The 16,241-nt window shown below is 48.1% G+C and overlaps 1 protein-coding gene across 2 annotated transcripts in view; it reads left to right on the forward strand.

Moving 5' to 3' along the window:
- Positions 1-287: 287 nt before the first annotated feature.
- WTAP (WT1 associated protein) overlaps positions 288-16,241 on the forward strand; it is a 136,481-nt gene continuing 120,527 nt past the window's right edge. Inside the window, exon 1 of one of the 2 annotated variants that reach the window (XR_013221080.1) lies at positions 288-611. The gene's annotated coding sequence lies outside the window, so the exon portion shown is untranslated. The remainder of the gene's footprint in view (positions 612-16,241) is intronic. The other variant, XM_077283115.1, reaches the window with a different exon arrangement.

Raw genomic sequence — 16,241 nt, forward strand, 5'->3', positions numbered from 1 at the left:
AGTGAGGGCCAGCACAGTCCACTAGTGAGGGCCAGCACAGTCCACTAGTGAGGGCCAGCACAGTCCACTAGTGAGGGGCAGCACAGTCCACTAGTGAGGGCCAGCACAGTCCACTAGTGAGGGCCAGCACAGTGCACTAGTGAGGGCCAGCACAGTGCACTAGTGAGGGCCAGCACAGTCTACTAGTGAGGGCCAGCACAGCCCTGCAGCAGGAGGCCCGCCGCGGTGACGTCTGCTGACAGGACACACAATGTTTATGGCCATTTTCAGCCCTGAAGCCTTGGCTCGTCTCCAGGCTGAGGCTGTACTACGTGCGGGGCTGGGGGAGGGTCTGTGTGTAACATGGAGGCTGGCTGGAGTATCATTTCCTCCTCCGCCGCCATTTTGTGTCGGATGCGCTACAGGGAAGCAAGAGCGCGTTGGAAAACTAGGAGCAGAATTCGTGAAGAGCGGGAAGCCGAGCGTGTGAGACGCCAGCAGAAGCCGCGGAGACGACAGCACAAGCTGCGTGTCCGCCACAGAAGCAGCCACTCCATAGGAGTCCTCGTTACGTTCCTGAGCGGGCGGTGAGGACAGCAGGGGCCGCCCGGGCTGAGGAGCTCCCGCTGCAGGTAAGATGCGTCCTGCTGCACTTGTCGCTGCATGAATGCGACGCTTCCTCTGCGGCCTGGGAATTTGTTGTTTGTCACGACTCAGTGTTAAAGATGGCGGAGCGGAAGACTGCGGCCTTCACGGTCCTGACCTCGTTTAGAAGTCGTTTCAACTCAGTATGGCGTCTGCAAGAGGGACAGGAAATGTGTAATTAGAGGGGGAGCGAGCCGGAGGAGAGCCCGGGTGCAGGCGCTGTAGCCCGGGTGCGGGCGCTATACTCCGTGTGTGAATAAAATGTGAACACCATTAATTTCCCATATATTAGTGTCGTCAGGTCTGTGCGTGATAGTCAGAGCTGCACATTACAGAGCGAGGAGGGCTTCCCCATGTTATAGATGGAGGACGGGTGGTGGGCATCCCCGTGTTATGGAGGGAGGACGGGTGGCGGGCATCCCCGTGTTATGGAGGGGTGGCGGGCATCCCCGTGTTGTAGAGGGAGGACGGGTGGCGGGCACCCCCGTGTTGCAGAGGGAGGACGGGTGGCGGGCACCCCCGTGTTGCAGAGGGAGGACGGGTGGCGGGCACCCCCGTGTTGCAGAGGGAGGACGGGTGGCGGGCACCCCCGTGTTGCAGAGGGAGGACGGGTGGCGGGCACCCCCGTGTTGCAGAGGGAGGACGGGTGGCGGGCACCCCCGTGTTGCAGAGGGAGGACGGGTGGCGGGCACCCCCGTGTTGCAGAGGGAGGACGGGTGGCGGGCACCCCCGTGTTGCAGAGGGAGGACGGGTGGCGGGCACCCCCGTGTTGCAGAGGGAGGACGGGTGGCGGGCACCCCCGTGTTGCAGAGGGAGGACGGGTGGCGGGCACCCCCGTGTTGCAGAGGGAGGACGGGTGGCGGGCACCCCCGTGTTGCAGAGGGAGGACGGGTGGCGGGCACCCCCGTGTTGCAGAGGGAGGACGGGTGGCGGGCACCCCCGTGTTGCAGAGGGAGGACGGGTGGCGGGCACCCCCGTGTTGCAGAGGGAGGACGGGTGGCGGGCACCCCCGTGTTGCAGAGGGAGGACGGGTGGCGGGCACCCCCGTGTTGCAGAGGGAGGACGGGTGGCGGGCACCCCCGTGTTGCAGAGGGAGGACGGGTGGCGGGCACCCCCGTGTTGCAGAGGGAGGACGGGTGGCGGGCACCCCCGTGTTGCAGAGGGAGGACGGGTGGCGGGCACCCCCGTGTTGCAGAGGGAGGACGGGTGGCGGGCACCCCCGTGTTGCAGAGGGAGGACGGGTGGCGGGCACCCCCGTGTTGCAGAGGGAGGACGGGTGGCGGGCACCCCCGTGTTGCAGAGGGAGGACGGGTGGCGGGCACCCCCGTGTTGCAGAGGGAGGACGGGTGGCGGGCACCCCCGTGTTGCAGAGGGAGGACGGGTGGCGGGCACCCCCGTGTTGCAGAGGGAGGACGGGTGGCGGGCACCCCCGTGTTGCAGAGGGAGGACGGGTGGCGGGCACCCCCGTGTTGCAGAGGGAGGACGGGTGGCGGGCACCCCCGTGTTGCAGAGGGAGGACGGGTGGCGGGCACCCCCGTGTTGCAGAGGGAGGACGGGTGGCGGGCACCCCCGTGTTGCAGAGGGAGGACGGGTGGCGGGCACCCCCGTGTTGCAGAGGGAGGACGGGTGGCGGGCACCCCCGTGTTGCAGAGGGAGGACGGGTGGCGGGCACCCCCGTGTTGCAGAGGGAGGACGGGTGGCGGGCACCCCCGTGTTGCAGAGGGAGGACGGGTGGCGGGCACCCCCGTGTTGCAGAGGGAGGACGGGTGGCGGGCACCCCCGTGTTGCAGAGGGAGGACGGGTGGCGGGCACCCCCGTGTTGCAGAGGGAGGACGGGTGGCGGGCACCCCCGTGTTGCAGAGGGAGGACGGGTGGCGGGCACCCCCGTGTTGCAGAGGGAGGACGGGTGGCGGGCACCCCCGTGTTGCAGAGGGAGGACGGGTGGCGGGCACCCCCGTGTTGCAGAGGGAGGACGGGTGGCGGGCACCCCCGTGTTGCAGAGGGAGGACGGGTGGCGGGCACCCCCGTGTTGCAGAGGGAGGACGGGTGGCGGGCACCCCCGTGTTGCAGAGGGAGGACGGGTGGCGGGCACCCCCGTGTTGCAGAGGGAGGACGGGTGGCGGGCACCCCCGGGTTGCAGAGGGAGGACGGGTGGCGGGCACCCCCGGGTTGCAGAGGGAGGACGGGTGGCGGGCACCCCCGGGTTGCAGAGGGAGGACGGGTGGCGGGCACCCCCGGGTTGCAGAGGGAGGACGGGTGGCGGGCACCCCCGGGTTGCAGAGGGAGGACGGGTGGCGGGCACCCCCGGGTTGCAGAGGGAGGACGGGTGGCGGGCACCCCCGGGTTGCAGAGGGAGGACGGGTGGCGGGCACCCCCATACTTTGGCTGCTTTTATTTGTGTTCATTATCATTACGTAAACTTCTGGTCAGAGATGTGAGGTTCTTGGTTTACATTATCTCTGTTGTGTTGAATTATAAAACTCTGCCGCTCTCCTGATTTACATGTTATGGACGCTTATCTGTGACCATCTACCAGTGGTCCGTATTGGTAGTGCTGTGCCGGCCACCGGTGGTCCGTATTGGTAGTGCTGTGCCGGCCACGGTGGTCCGTATTGGTAGTGATGTGCCGCCCACAGGTGGTCCGTATTGGTAGTGCTGTGCCGCCCACAGGTGGTCCGTATTGGTAGTGCTGTGCCACCATCTAGTTGGCCGCTATTTACAAGTGACTGTAGCAAATGCTTTCAATAACTAAAGGCGTCGTCCACTACTTTGACAACCTCTTCTAAGTCGCTGATCCCCTAAGTAAAATAATCAGGGTATGTTTCCACGGGCACAAGCCGGCAGCGCTTTGGACGCGCTCCATCCAAAGCGCTGCCGGCTTTTGTAGGCGCGGTGATTCCACATGTGTTCATTGAACCGTGTGGGATCACCACATCCTATACATAGACTGTGATATTTATTTGCAGAGACGGAGCATCGCCGCAAGATAAAATTACATGCTGCGGTCTAGAATGACGCGTCGCATGTGCGTATGCGAAGGGAAGCCGGAGGCGTCCCGGCACACATAGTGGAGATGAGATTTCATAAAATCCCCTCCACTATGCTGTAACATATGGCGCTGTGGATTGGACCCTGCAAATACCATGGAAACATACCCTAACGTTCTTTCAGAGTTGGCACTGGCTCTCTTGTGGCTCTGGTGACATTGTCAAGATCCCTGTGGCCAATCAGTGACCATTTCACTCTTGTCTCCTAAGGACAAATCAAACATCTGAAGGAAGTGAGAGCAGCCGCAGCTCTGACTGCCTCCGGATGTCATTGTGAATATAGGTAAACTGACTGAACAGCAATCTAGTCTGAACTGGTGCATAACCAAAAAGGACTTGCATAGCAAATAGATCAATGGCTGCACTCAACTGTACTAAAGCAAGGAAATGTGCGATACATGAAATGTGAATAGCTTAATGGCTTGTGAAATCTATGAAAAAACACATGAGATGCTTAGCACAGGATTTGGCCAAAAAATGTGAGCATTTAAAGGAAGGTCAGAACCAACTGTGTTTGGATGTAATTAAAATCACAGCATGTTGAAGGGCAGGGCGTTCAAGTCAGGAAAAACAGTACATAGTAAATATAGGTAAACTGACTGAACAGCAATCTACGATGATGAGAAAATGGTTTGCACTCTGGTCTAAAGGTACCGTCACACTAAACGACATCGCTAGCGATCCGTGACGTTGCAGCGTCCTCGCTAGCGATATCGTTTAGTTTGACACGCAGCAGCGATCAGGATCCTGCTGTGATGTCGCTGGTCGCTGAATAAAGTTCAGAACTTTATTTGGTCGTCCGATCGCCGTGTATCGTTGTGTTTGACAGCAAAAGCAACGATACCAGCGATATTTTACACTGGTAACCAGGGTAAACATCGGGTTACTAAGCGCAGGGCCGCGCTTAGTAACCCGATGTTTACCCTGGTTACCAGCGTAAAAGTAAAAAAAACAAACAGTACATACTCACATGCGTCCCCCGGCGTCCGCTTCCCACACTGACTGAGCGCCACAAAGTGAAATTGAAAGCATAGCACAGTGGTGACGTCACCGCTGTGCCCTGCTACTGCCGGCGCTCAGTCATTGCAGGAAGTGAACGCCGGGGGACGCATGTAAGTATGTACTGTTTGTTTTTTTTACATTTTACGCTGGTAACCAGGGTAAACATCGGGTTACTAAGCGCGGCCCTGCACTTAGCAACCCGATGGTTACCCGGGGACCTCGGCATCGTTGGTCGCTGGAGAGCGGTCTGTGTGACAGCTCCCCAGCGATCAAACAGCGACGCTGCAGCGATCGGCATCGTTGTCGCTATCGCTGCAGCGTCGCTTAGTGTGACGGTACCTTTAGATGTGAGGTGCAGGCGGAACGGACTGTAAGGGTATGTGTCCACGGTCAGTAAACGCTGCTTGTTTGACGCTGCGCAGAGCTGCAGCGTCAAACACGCAGCGTCCAGATGTTCCAGCATAGTGGAGGGGATTTTTTGAAATCCCGTGTCCACTATGCGTGGAAACCCGCACGCGGCGGGCCTGCGACTCCGGACATGCTGCGCGTCTTTTCAGATCGCAGCATGTCCGTACACCTTGCGTGGACGCAGCGTCCCCGCAAGGCATAACACGGGGCCCTATGGGAGGGGTGCGATGATCCCGGATGTGTACAGTTAACACATCCGGCATCATCGCGTTCCAGAAGGGGGCGGGGCTTAGCGCCGAGCGGCTTCGCCGCTCCGGCGATACCGCCGTCCATCCTGAACGTGGACACGCAGCCTAATAGCCCCAGTACATAGTAGTAGAAATTCACCGCACACTCTTTGGTCAATTTGCAAACGTGTTATCACAGTTTATTCCAAAAAACAAGTGTAAAGGCCACAAACAGAAATGATATATTCAGATTCAGAACCCAACATTTTTACCCTCCTGGGTCTTAGTCATGGGGTTTACTTGGTTTTGGTGACAGAGTAGAAGATTAAGAATGTAGAGTGGGACCCTTGATATATAGGTACCAGAAACTGTTTGTGGCGTGGTGGAGGAGGCTGTACAGCGGCACTCCCGCGCCCTGCTGAATGTGCTGCCGGACATTTTTTTCAATATGTAATTTTAATGGGGGACGAGGTGGTTGGTTTAAGCTTTATATATATTTTTCCATATTTTTAATAACTTTTTTTTTTTTTTACATTTTTGGTGTATTTTGTAGTGATTGTAGTTGTGATCACTTGCATTACAAACAGCAATATCACAATGTTTTTGAATATAGGAAAAATCAAGGTGTCTTATAAAAAGTTTGGATTTCATATTAGCACAGTCATGACTAGCACGGTTGAGGGGTCTTCAGCAGACCCCCCCTGTTGTCATGACATCCCGGGAACCCTGATGAGCAGTTAGCATTCTGTCACGGATTTACTGTGGCATTTAATAGGTTAACAGCTGAGGGCAGAGCTCCGCTTCACTAATCGGTTTTAGAGGCAGATGATGGCCAAATAACACAGCAGAGATGTGGGTTCAGTTCCTGAGTCCGCCTCAAAGAACGAGGGGTAAAAGAGTAAAAACTGTCAGATCTGCAGCATCTGTTAATATTTTAAAATGGGTGAAAACTCCTCTTTATTGGTCTTGTCCGCACAGAATGACTGATCAAACCAAGTACAGTGGGTACGGAAAGTATTCAGATCCCTTAAAATTTTTCGCTCTTTGTTTCATTGCAGCCATTTGCTAAATTCAAAAAAGTTCATTTTTTTCTCAATAATGTACACTCTGCACCCCATCTTGACTGAAAAAAAACAGAAATGTAGTAATTTTTGCAAATTTCTTAAATAAGAAAAACTGAAATATCACATGGTCATAAGTATTCAGACCCTTTGCTCAGTATTGAGTAGAAGCACCTTTTGAGCTAGTACAGCCATGAGTCGTCTTGAGAATGATGCAACAAGTTTTTCACACTTGGATTTTGGGATCCTCTGCCATTCGTCCTTGCCGATCCTCTCAAGTTCCATCAGGATAGATGGTGAACATTGGTGGACAGCCATTTTCAGGTCTCTCCAGAGATACTTAATTGGGTTTAGGTCAGGGCTCTGGCTGGGACAGTCAAGAATGGTCACAGAGTTGTTCTGAGGCCACTCCTTTGTTATTTTAGCTATATGCTTAGGGTCATTGTCTTGTTGTAAGGTGAACCTGCGGCCAAGTCTGAGGTCCAGAGCACTCTGGAAGAGGTTTTCATCCAGGATATCTCTGTACTTGGCTGCATTCATGTTTCCTTCAATGACAACTAGTCATCCTATCCCTGCAGCTGAAAAACACCCCCATAGCATGATGCTGCCACCACCATGTTTCACTGTTGGAATTGTATTGGGCAGGTGATAAGCAGTGCCTGGTTTTCTCCACACTGCTTAGAATTATCACCAAAATGGTCTATCTTCCTCTCCTCTGACCAGAGAAACGTATTTCTCATAGTCTGGGAGTCCTTCCTGTGTTTGTGGGTTTTTTTTATCAAAAAAGGCTCGACTGGTGGAGGGCTGCAGTGATAGTTGACTTTGTGGAACTTTCTCCCATCTCCCTCCTGCATCTCTGGAGCTCAGTCACAGTCATCTTGGGGTTCTCCTTTACCTCTCTCACCAAGGTTCTTCTCTCACGAGTGCTCAGTTTGGCTGGACGGCCAGGTCTCGGGAGACTTCTGGTGGTCCCAAACGTCTGCCATTTAAGGATTATGGAGGCCACTGTGCTTTTAGGAACCTTGAGTACTGCATACATTCTTTTTCTGAGCTCCTTGTCCAGGTCCTTTGACCTCATGATTCTTATTTGGTCTGACATGAGCTGTGAGGTCTTAGGTTAGTTTCACATTTGCGGTTAAGTCCGCAGCGTATTGTCCGCAACCGCATGCAAAAACGCATGCAAACGTATGATAACGCAGCGTTTTTTATCTGCATCAGCTTACACATGATGTTAAAAAAAAAAACCGTAGCGTTTGCATGCGTTTTTACATTTGTTTGCGCTTTTTATGTGCATGCGTTTGATATTTCCAGGAGGGTGTGTCTTTAATGGGCATGTCTAAATCAGTTCCTGGACATGTGCAGTCCGAAGAACGCAAGCGTTTCAAACGCATGCGTACGCAAAGACATGTGTACGCATGCGTTCCCATAGACTGCAATGCTTTTTTGCCGCATTCCTAGCTCTAACAATCGCATACGTTTCTAGGCGGCAAATTGACGCCTCTAAAATTACTACATGTAGCGTTTACCACGCCAAGCTGCAGGCGAAACGATGCATGCGTCGTTAAATGCATGAAACCAAAGAGAAAAAGGTAGACTAGTATAGTATGCACAACCACAGTCAATATAGAAAATATATATAACACCTTTACTTTTAATAAAGGTGTTATATACAGTGGGGCAAAAAAGTATTTAGTCAGTCAGCAATAGTGCAAGTTCCACCACTTAAAAAGATGAGAGGCGTCTGTAATTTACATCATAGGTAGACCTCAACTATAATAGTGATCATAAAATAATAAGTTTTCATGTAACCTTTAATAAGATGGGTAGTAGGGGGGTGACAAGGACACTAAACTTCAGGAGGGCAAATTTCCAACGGATGAGAGAGGATCTTGGTGCAATTAACTGGGACGATATCCTGAGACACAAAAATACACAAAGAAAATGGGAGACGTTCATTAGCATCCTGGATAGGACCTGTGCACAGTATATACCGTATGGGAATAAACATACTAGAAATAGGAGGAAACCAATATGGCTAAATAGAGCTGTTAGGGGTGCAATAAGGAACAAAAAGAAAGCATTTAGAGAATTAAAGGAAGTAGGTAGTGATGAGGCATTAAATAAATACAGAAAATTAAATAAATTCTGTAAAAAGCAAATCAAGGCAGCAAAGATTGAGACAGAGAGACTCATTGCCAGAGAGAGTAAAAATAATCCCAAAATATTCTTTAACTATATAAATAGTAAGAAACTAAAAAATGATAGTGTTGGCCCCCTTAAAAATAGTCTGGGTGAAATGGTGGATGAGGATGAGGAAAAAGCCAATCTGCTAAATGACTTTTTTTCATCAGTATTTACAAAAGAAAATCCCATGGCAGCCAATATGACTAGTGATAAAAATTCCCCATTAAATGTCACCTGCTTAACCCAGCAGGAAGTACAGCGGCGTCTAAAAATCACTAAAATTGACAAATCTCCGGGCCCGGATGGGATACACCCCCGAGTACTGCAGGAACTAAGTACAGTCATTGATAGACCATTATTTTTAATCTTTAAAGAGTCCATAATAACAGGGTCTGTACCACAGGACTGGCGTATAGCAAATGTGGTGCCAATATTCAAAAAAGGGGCAAAAACTGAACTCGGTAATTATAGGCCAGTAAGTTTAACCTCTACTGTGGGTAAAATCCTGGAGGGCATTCTAAGGGATGCTATACTGGAGTATCTGAAGAGGAATAACCTCATGACCCAGTATCAGCACGGGTTTACTAGGGACCGCTCATGTCAGACTAATTTGATCAGCTTCTATGAAGAGGTAAGTTCCGGACTGGACCAAGGGAACCCAGTGGACGTAGTGTATATGGACTTTTCCAAAGCTTTTGATACGGTGCCACACAAAAGGTTGATACATAAAATGAGAGTAATGGGTATAGGGGAAAATATGTGTAAGTGGGTTGAGAGCTGGCTCAGGGATAGGAAACAAAGGGTGGTTATTAATGGAGCACACTCGGACTGGGTCGCGGTTAGCAGTGGGGTACCACAGGGGTCAGTATTGGGCCCTCTTCTTTTTAACATATTTATTAATGACCTTGTAGGGGGCATTCAGAGTAGAATTTCAATATTTGCAGATGACACTAAACTCTGCAGGGTAATCAATACAGGGGAGGACAATTTTATATTACAGGATGATTTATGTAAACTAGAAGCTTGGGCTGATAAATGGCAAATGAGCTTTAATGGGGATAAATGTAAGGTCATGCACTTGGGTAGAAGTAATAAGATGTATAACTATGTGCTTAATTCTAAAACTCTGGGCAAAACCATCAATGAAAAAGACCTGGGTGTATGGGTGGATGACAGACTCATATTCAGTGGCCAGTGTCAGGCAGCTGCTACAAAGGCAAATAAAATAATGGGATGTATTAAAAGAGGCATAGATGCTCATGAGGAGAACATAATTTTACCTCTATACAAGTCACTAGTTCGACCACACTTAGAATACTGTGCACAGTTCTGGTCTCCGGTGTATAAGAAAGACATAGCTGAACTGGAGCGGGTGCAGAGAAGAGCGACCAAGGTTATTAGAGGACTGGGGGGTCTGCAATACCAAGTTAGGTTATTACACTTGGGGCTATTTAGTTTGGAAAAACGAAGACTAAGGGGTGATCTTATTTTAATGTATAAATATATGAGGGGACAGTACAAAGACCTTTCTGATGATCTTTTTGATCGTAGACCTGAGACAGGGACAAGGGGGCATCCTCTACGTCTGGAGGAAAGAAGGTTTAAGCATAATAACAGACGCGGATTCTTTACTGTAAGAGCAGTGAGACTATGGAACTCTCTGCCGTATGATGTTGTAATGAGTGATTCATTAATTAAATTTAAGAGGGGACTGGATACCTTTCTGGAAAAGTATAATGTTACAGGGTATATACACTAGATTCCTTGATAAGGCGTTGATCCAGGGAACTAGTCTGATTGCCGTATGTGGAGTCGGGAAGGAATTTTTTTCCCCATGGTGGAGTTACTCTTTGCCACATGGGTTTTTTTTGCCTTCCTCTGGATAAACATGTTAGGGCATGTTAGGTTAGGCTATGGGTTGAACTAGATGGACTTAAAGTCTTCCTTCAACCTCAATAACTATGTAACTATGTAACTATGGGAGACAAACTGAGAAAAAAAAATCCAGAAAATCACATTGTCTGTTTTTTTTAATCATTTTATTTGCATATTATGGTGGAAAATAAGTATTTGGTCAGAAACAAACAATCAAGATTTCTGGCTCTCACAGACCTGTAACTTCTTCTTTAACCCCTTCACCCCCAAGGGTGGTTTGCACGTTAATGACCGGGCCAATTTTTACAATTCTGACCACTGTCCCTTTATGAGGCTATAACTCTGGAACGCTTTGACGGATCTTGGCGATTCTGACATTGTTTTCTCGTGACATATTGTACTTCATGTTAAAGGTAAAATTTATTCGATATAACTTGCGTTTATTTGTGAAAAAAATGGAAATTTGGCGAAAATTTTGAAAATTTTGCAATTTTCCAACTTTGAATTTTTGTGCCCTTAAATCACAGACAAATGTCACGCAAAATACTTAATAAGTAACATTTCCCACATGTCTACTTTACATCAGTACAATTTTGGAACCAACATTTTTTTTTGTGACGGAGTTATAAGGGTTAAAAGTTGACCAGCAATTTCTCATTTTTACAACACCATTTTTTTTTAGGGACCACATCTCATTTGAAGTCATTTTGAGGGGTCTATATGATAGAAAATACTCAAGTGTGACACCATTCTAAAAACTGCACCCCTCAAGGTGCTCAAAACCACATTCAAGAAGTTTATTAACCCTTCAGGTGTTTCACAGGAATTTTTGGAATGTTTAAATAAAAATGAACATTTAACTTTTTTTCACACAAAATTTATTTCAGCTCCAATTTGTTTTATTTTACCAAGGGTAACAGTAGAAAATGGACCCCCAAAGTTGTTGTACAATTTGTCCTGAGTACGATGATACCCCATATGTGGGTGTAAACCATTGTTTAGGCGCATGGCAGAGCTTGGAAGGGAAGGAGCGCCATTTGACTTTTCAATGCAAAATTGACTGGAATTGAGATGGGACGCCATGTTGCATTTGGAGAGCCCCTGATGTGCCTAAACATTGAAACTCCCTACAAGTGACACCATTTTGGAAAGTAGACCCCCTAAGGAACTTATCTAGATGTGTGGTGAGCACTTTGACCCACCAAGTGCTTCACAGAAGTTTATAATGCAGAGCCGTAAAAATAAAAAATCATATTTTTTCACAAAAATGATCTTTTCGCCCACAATTTTTTATTTTCCCAAGGGTAAGAGAAGAAATTGGACCCCAAAAAATGTTGTGCAATTTGTCCTGAGTACGCTGATACCCCATATGTGGGTGTAAACCATTGTTTGGGCGCATGGCAGAGCTTGGAAGGGAAGGAGCGCCATTTGACTTTTCAATGCAAAATTGACTGGAATTGAGATGGGACGCCATGTTGCGTTTGGAGAGCCCCTGATGTGCCTAAACATTGAAACTCCCTACAAGTGACACCATTTTGGAAAGTAGACCCCCTAAGGAACTTATCTAGATGTGTGGTGAGCACTTTGACCCACCAAGTGCTTCACAGAAGTTTATAATGCAGAGCCGTAAAAATAAAAAATCATATTTTTTTCACAAAAATGATCTTTTTGCCCCCAATTTTTTATTTTCCCAAGGGTAAGAGAAGAAATTGGACCCCAAAAAATGTTGTGCAATTTGTCCTGAGTACGCTGATACCCCATATGTGGGTGTAAACCATTGTTTGGGCGCATGGCAGAGCTTGGAAGGGAAGGAGCGCCATTTGACTTTTCAATGCAAAATTGACTGGAATTGAGATGGGACGCCATGTTGCGTTTGGAGAGCCCCTGATGTGCCTAAACATTGAAACTCCCTACAAGTGACACCATTTTGGAAAGTAGACCCCCTAAGGAACTTATCTAGATGTGTTTTGAGAGCTTTGAACCCCCAAGTGTTTCACTACAGATTATAACGCAGAGCCGTGAAAATAATTTTTTTTTTTTTTCTCAAAAATGATTTTTTAGCCCCCAGCTTTGTATTTTTACAAGGGTAACAGAATAAATTGGACCCCAAAATTTGTTTTCCAATTTGTCCTGAGTACGCTGATACCCCATATGTGGGGGGGAACCACTGTTTGGGCGCATGACAGAGCTCGGAAGGGAAGGAGCGCCATTTGGAATGCAGACTTAAATGGATTGGTCAGCAGCCGTCACGTTGCATTTGCAGAGCCCCTGATGTACCCAAACAGTACAAACCCCCCACAAGTGACCCCATATTGGAAACTAGACCTCCCAAGGAACTTATCTAGATGTGTTTTGAGAACTTTGAACCCCCAAGTGTTTCACTAAAGTTTATAGCGCAAAGCCGTGAAAATAAAAATTCTTTTTTTTTTTTCACAAAAATGATTTTTTAGCCCCCAGTTTTGTATTTTCACAAGGGTAACAGGATAAATTAGACCCCAAAAGTTGTTGTCCAATTTGTCCTGAGTACGCTGATACCCCATATGTCGGGGGGAACCACTGTTTGGGCGCATGACAGAGCTCGGAAAAGAAGGAGCGCCATTTGGAATGCAGCCTTAAATGGATTGGTCTGCAGGCGTCACGTTGCATTTGCAGAGCCCCTGATGTACCCAAACAGTACAAACCCCCCACAAGTGACCCCATATTGGAAACTAGACCTCCCAAGGAACTTATCTAGATGTGTTGTGAGAACTTTGAACCCCCAAGTGTTTCACTACAGTTTATAATGCAGAGCCGTGAAAATAAAACATCTTTTTTTTCCCACAAAAATTATTTTTAGCCCCCCAAATTTTTATTTTCCTAAGGATAACAAGAGAACTTGGACCCCAGAAGTTGTTGTTCAATTTGTCCCGAGTACGCTGATAACACATATGTTGGGGTAAACCCCTTTTTGGGCGCACGGGAGAGCTCGGAAGGGAAGGAGCACTGTTTTACTTTTTCAACGCAGAATTGGCTGGAATTGAGATTGGACGCCATGTCGCGCTTGGAGAGCCCCTGATGTGCCTGGACAGTGGAAACCCCCCAATTCTACCTGAAACCCTAACCCAAACACACCCCTAACCCTAATCCCAACGGTAACCCTAACCACACCCCTAGCCCTGACACACCCATAATTCTAATCCCAACCCTAATCCAAACGTAAATGTAATCCAAACCCTAACCCTAACTTTAGCCCCAACCCTAACTTTAGCCCCAACCCTAACTTTACCTCCAACCCTAGCCCTAACCCTAACCCTACCCCTAACCCTAACCCTAAACGTGACTGAAATACGTGGCACTGAAATACGTGGCACTGAAATACGTGGCACTGAAATACGTGGCACTGAAATATGTGATACGTGGCACTTAAATACGTGGCACTGAAACACGTGGCACTGAAATACGTGATACGTGGCACTGAAATACGTGGCACTGAAATACGTGGCACTGAAATACGTGCAACTGAAATACGTGGTACTAAAATATGTGGCACTGAAATACATGATACGTGGCACTGAAATACGTGGCACTGAAACACGTGGCACTGAAATACGTGATACGTGGCACTGAAATACATGGCACTGAAATACGTGGCACTGAAATACGTGGCACTGAAATACGTGGCACTGAAATACGTGGCACTAAAATACGTGATACGTGGCACTGAAATACGTGGCACTGAAACACGTGGCACTGAAATACGTGGCACTAAAATACGTGCAACTGAAATACGTGGTACTAAAATATGTGGCACTGAAATACGTGATACGTGGCACTGAAATACATGGCACTGAAATACGTGGCACTGAAATACGTGGCACTGAAATACGTGGCACTGAAATACGTGGCACTAAAATACGTGATACGTGGCACTGAAATACGTGGCACTGAAATACGTGGCACTGAAATACGTGGCACTAAAATACGTGATACGTGGCACTGAAATACGTGGCACTGAAACACGTGGCACTGAAATACGTGATACGTGGCACTGAAATACGTGGCACTGAAATACGTGGCACTGAAATACGTGGCACTGAAATACGTGGCACTGAAATACGTGGCACTATGACTGTCAGAAAATGTTCATTAAACGGTTAGGGGTGAGGTTAGGGGTAGAGTTAGGGTTAGGGTTTGGATCCCTTTATCACCTTGATGGTGGTGGGTGGCTTTTCAGTGTGTTTTCTGTTTTTTTCGATAAAAATGCATGCGTTTTTAACGCAAACAAACGCATGTGCTTAAAAACGCAAGAAAATACTGCAGGTTGTATTTCTGAAAATGAACGCATGCAGAAAAAAACCGCATGCGTTTGAAAACGCGACCAAACGCGTACAAAAAAACCGCATGCGTTTTCAATGTTAAATATAGGGAAAAAACGCATGCGTTTTTTGTGCAAAAAACGCTGCAGACAAAAACGGAAGTGTGAAACCAGCGACGCTTTTTATAGCAAAAAAGTTTTTGCGTCTCCACATTTTGAGACCTATAATTTTTCCACATTTGCTCCACAGAGTCATGTGAGGTCTTGTTTTTTGCGGGACGAGTTGACGTTTTTATTGGTAACATTTTCGGACACGTGACCATTTTTGATCGCTTTTTATTCCGATTTTTGTGAGGCAGAATGACCAAAAACCTGCTATTCATGAATTTCTTTTGGGAGAGGCGTTTATACCGTTCCGAATTTGGTAAAATTGATAAAGCAGTTTTATTCGTCGGGTCAGTACGATTACAGCGATATCTCATTTATATCATTTTTTTATGTTTTGGCGCTTTTATACGATAAAAACTATTTTATAGAAAAAATAATTATTTTGGTATCGCTTTATTCTCAGGACTATAACTTTTTTATTTTTTTGCTGATGATGCTGTATGGCGGCTTGTTTTTTGCGGGACAAGATGACGTTTTCAGCGGTACCATGGATATTTATATCAGTCTTTTTGATCGCGTGTTATTCCACTTTTTGTTCGGCGGTATGGTAATAAAGCGTTGTTTTTTGCCTCGTTTTTTTTTTTTTTTTCTTACGGTGTTTACTGAAGGGGTTAACTAGTGGGCCAGTTTTATAGGTTGGGTCGTTACGGACGTGGCGATACTAAATATGTGTACTTTTATTGTTTTTTTTTTTTAATTTAGATAAAGAAATGTATTTATGGGAATAATATTTTTTTTTTTTTTTCATTAATTTGGAATATTTTTTTTTATTTTTTTTTACACATTTGGAAATTTTTTTTTTAACTTTTTTACTTTGCCCCAGGGGGGGACAATACAGATCGGTGATCTGTCAGTTTGCATAGCACTCTGACAGATCACCGATCTGCGAGAAGTGCAGGCTGCTTCACAGTGCCTGCTCTGAGCAGGCGTCTGTGAAGCCACCTCCCTCCCTGCAGGACCCGGATCCGCGGCCATCTTGGATCCGGGTCTGGAGCAGGCAGGGAGGGAGGTAAGACCCTCGCAGCAATGCGATCACATCGCGTTGCTGCGGGGGGCTCAGGGAAGCCCGCAGGGAGCCCTCTCCCTGCGCGATGCTTCCCTGCATCGCCGGCACATCGCGATCATGTTTGATCGCGGTGTGCCGGGGGTTAATGTGCCGGGGGCGGTCCGTGACCGCTCCTGGCACATAGTGCCGGATGTCAGCTGCGATATGCAGCCGACACCCGGCCGCGATCGGCCGCGCTCCCCCCGTGAGCGCGGCCGATCGGCTATGACGTACTATCCCGTCGGCGGTCATACGGGCCCACCCCACCTCGACGGGATAGTACGTCAAATGTCGGGAAGGGGTTAA

The sequence above is a fragment of the Ranitomeya variabilis genome, chromosome 2, assembly GCF_051348905.1.
Source record: "Ranitomeya variabilis isolate aRanVar5 chromosome 2, aRanVar5.hap1, whole genome shotgun sequence".
In the NCBI taxonomy this organism is placed as follows: Eukaryota; Metazoa; Chordata; class Amphibia; order Anura; family Dendrobatidae; genus Ranitomeya; species Ranitomeya variabilis.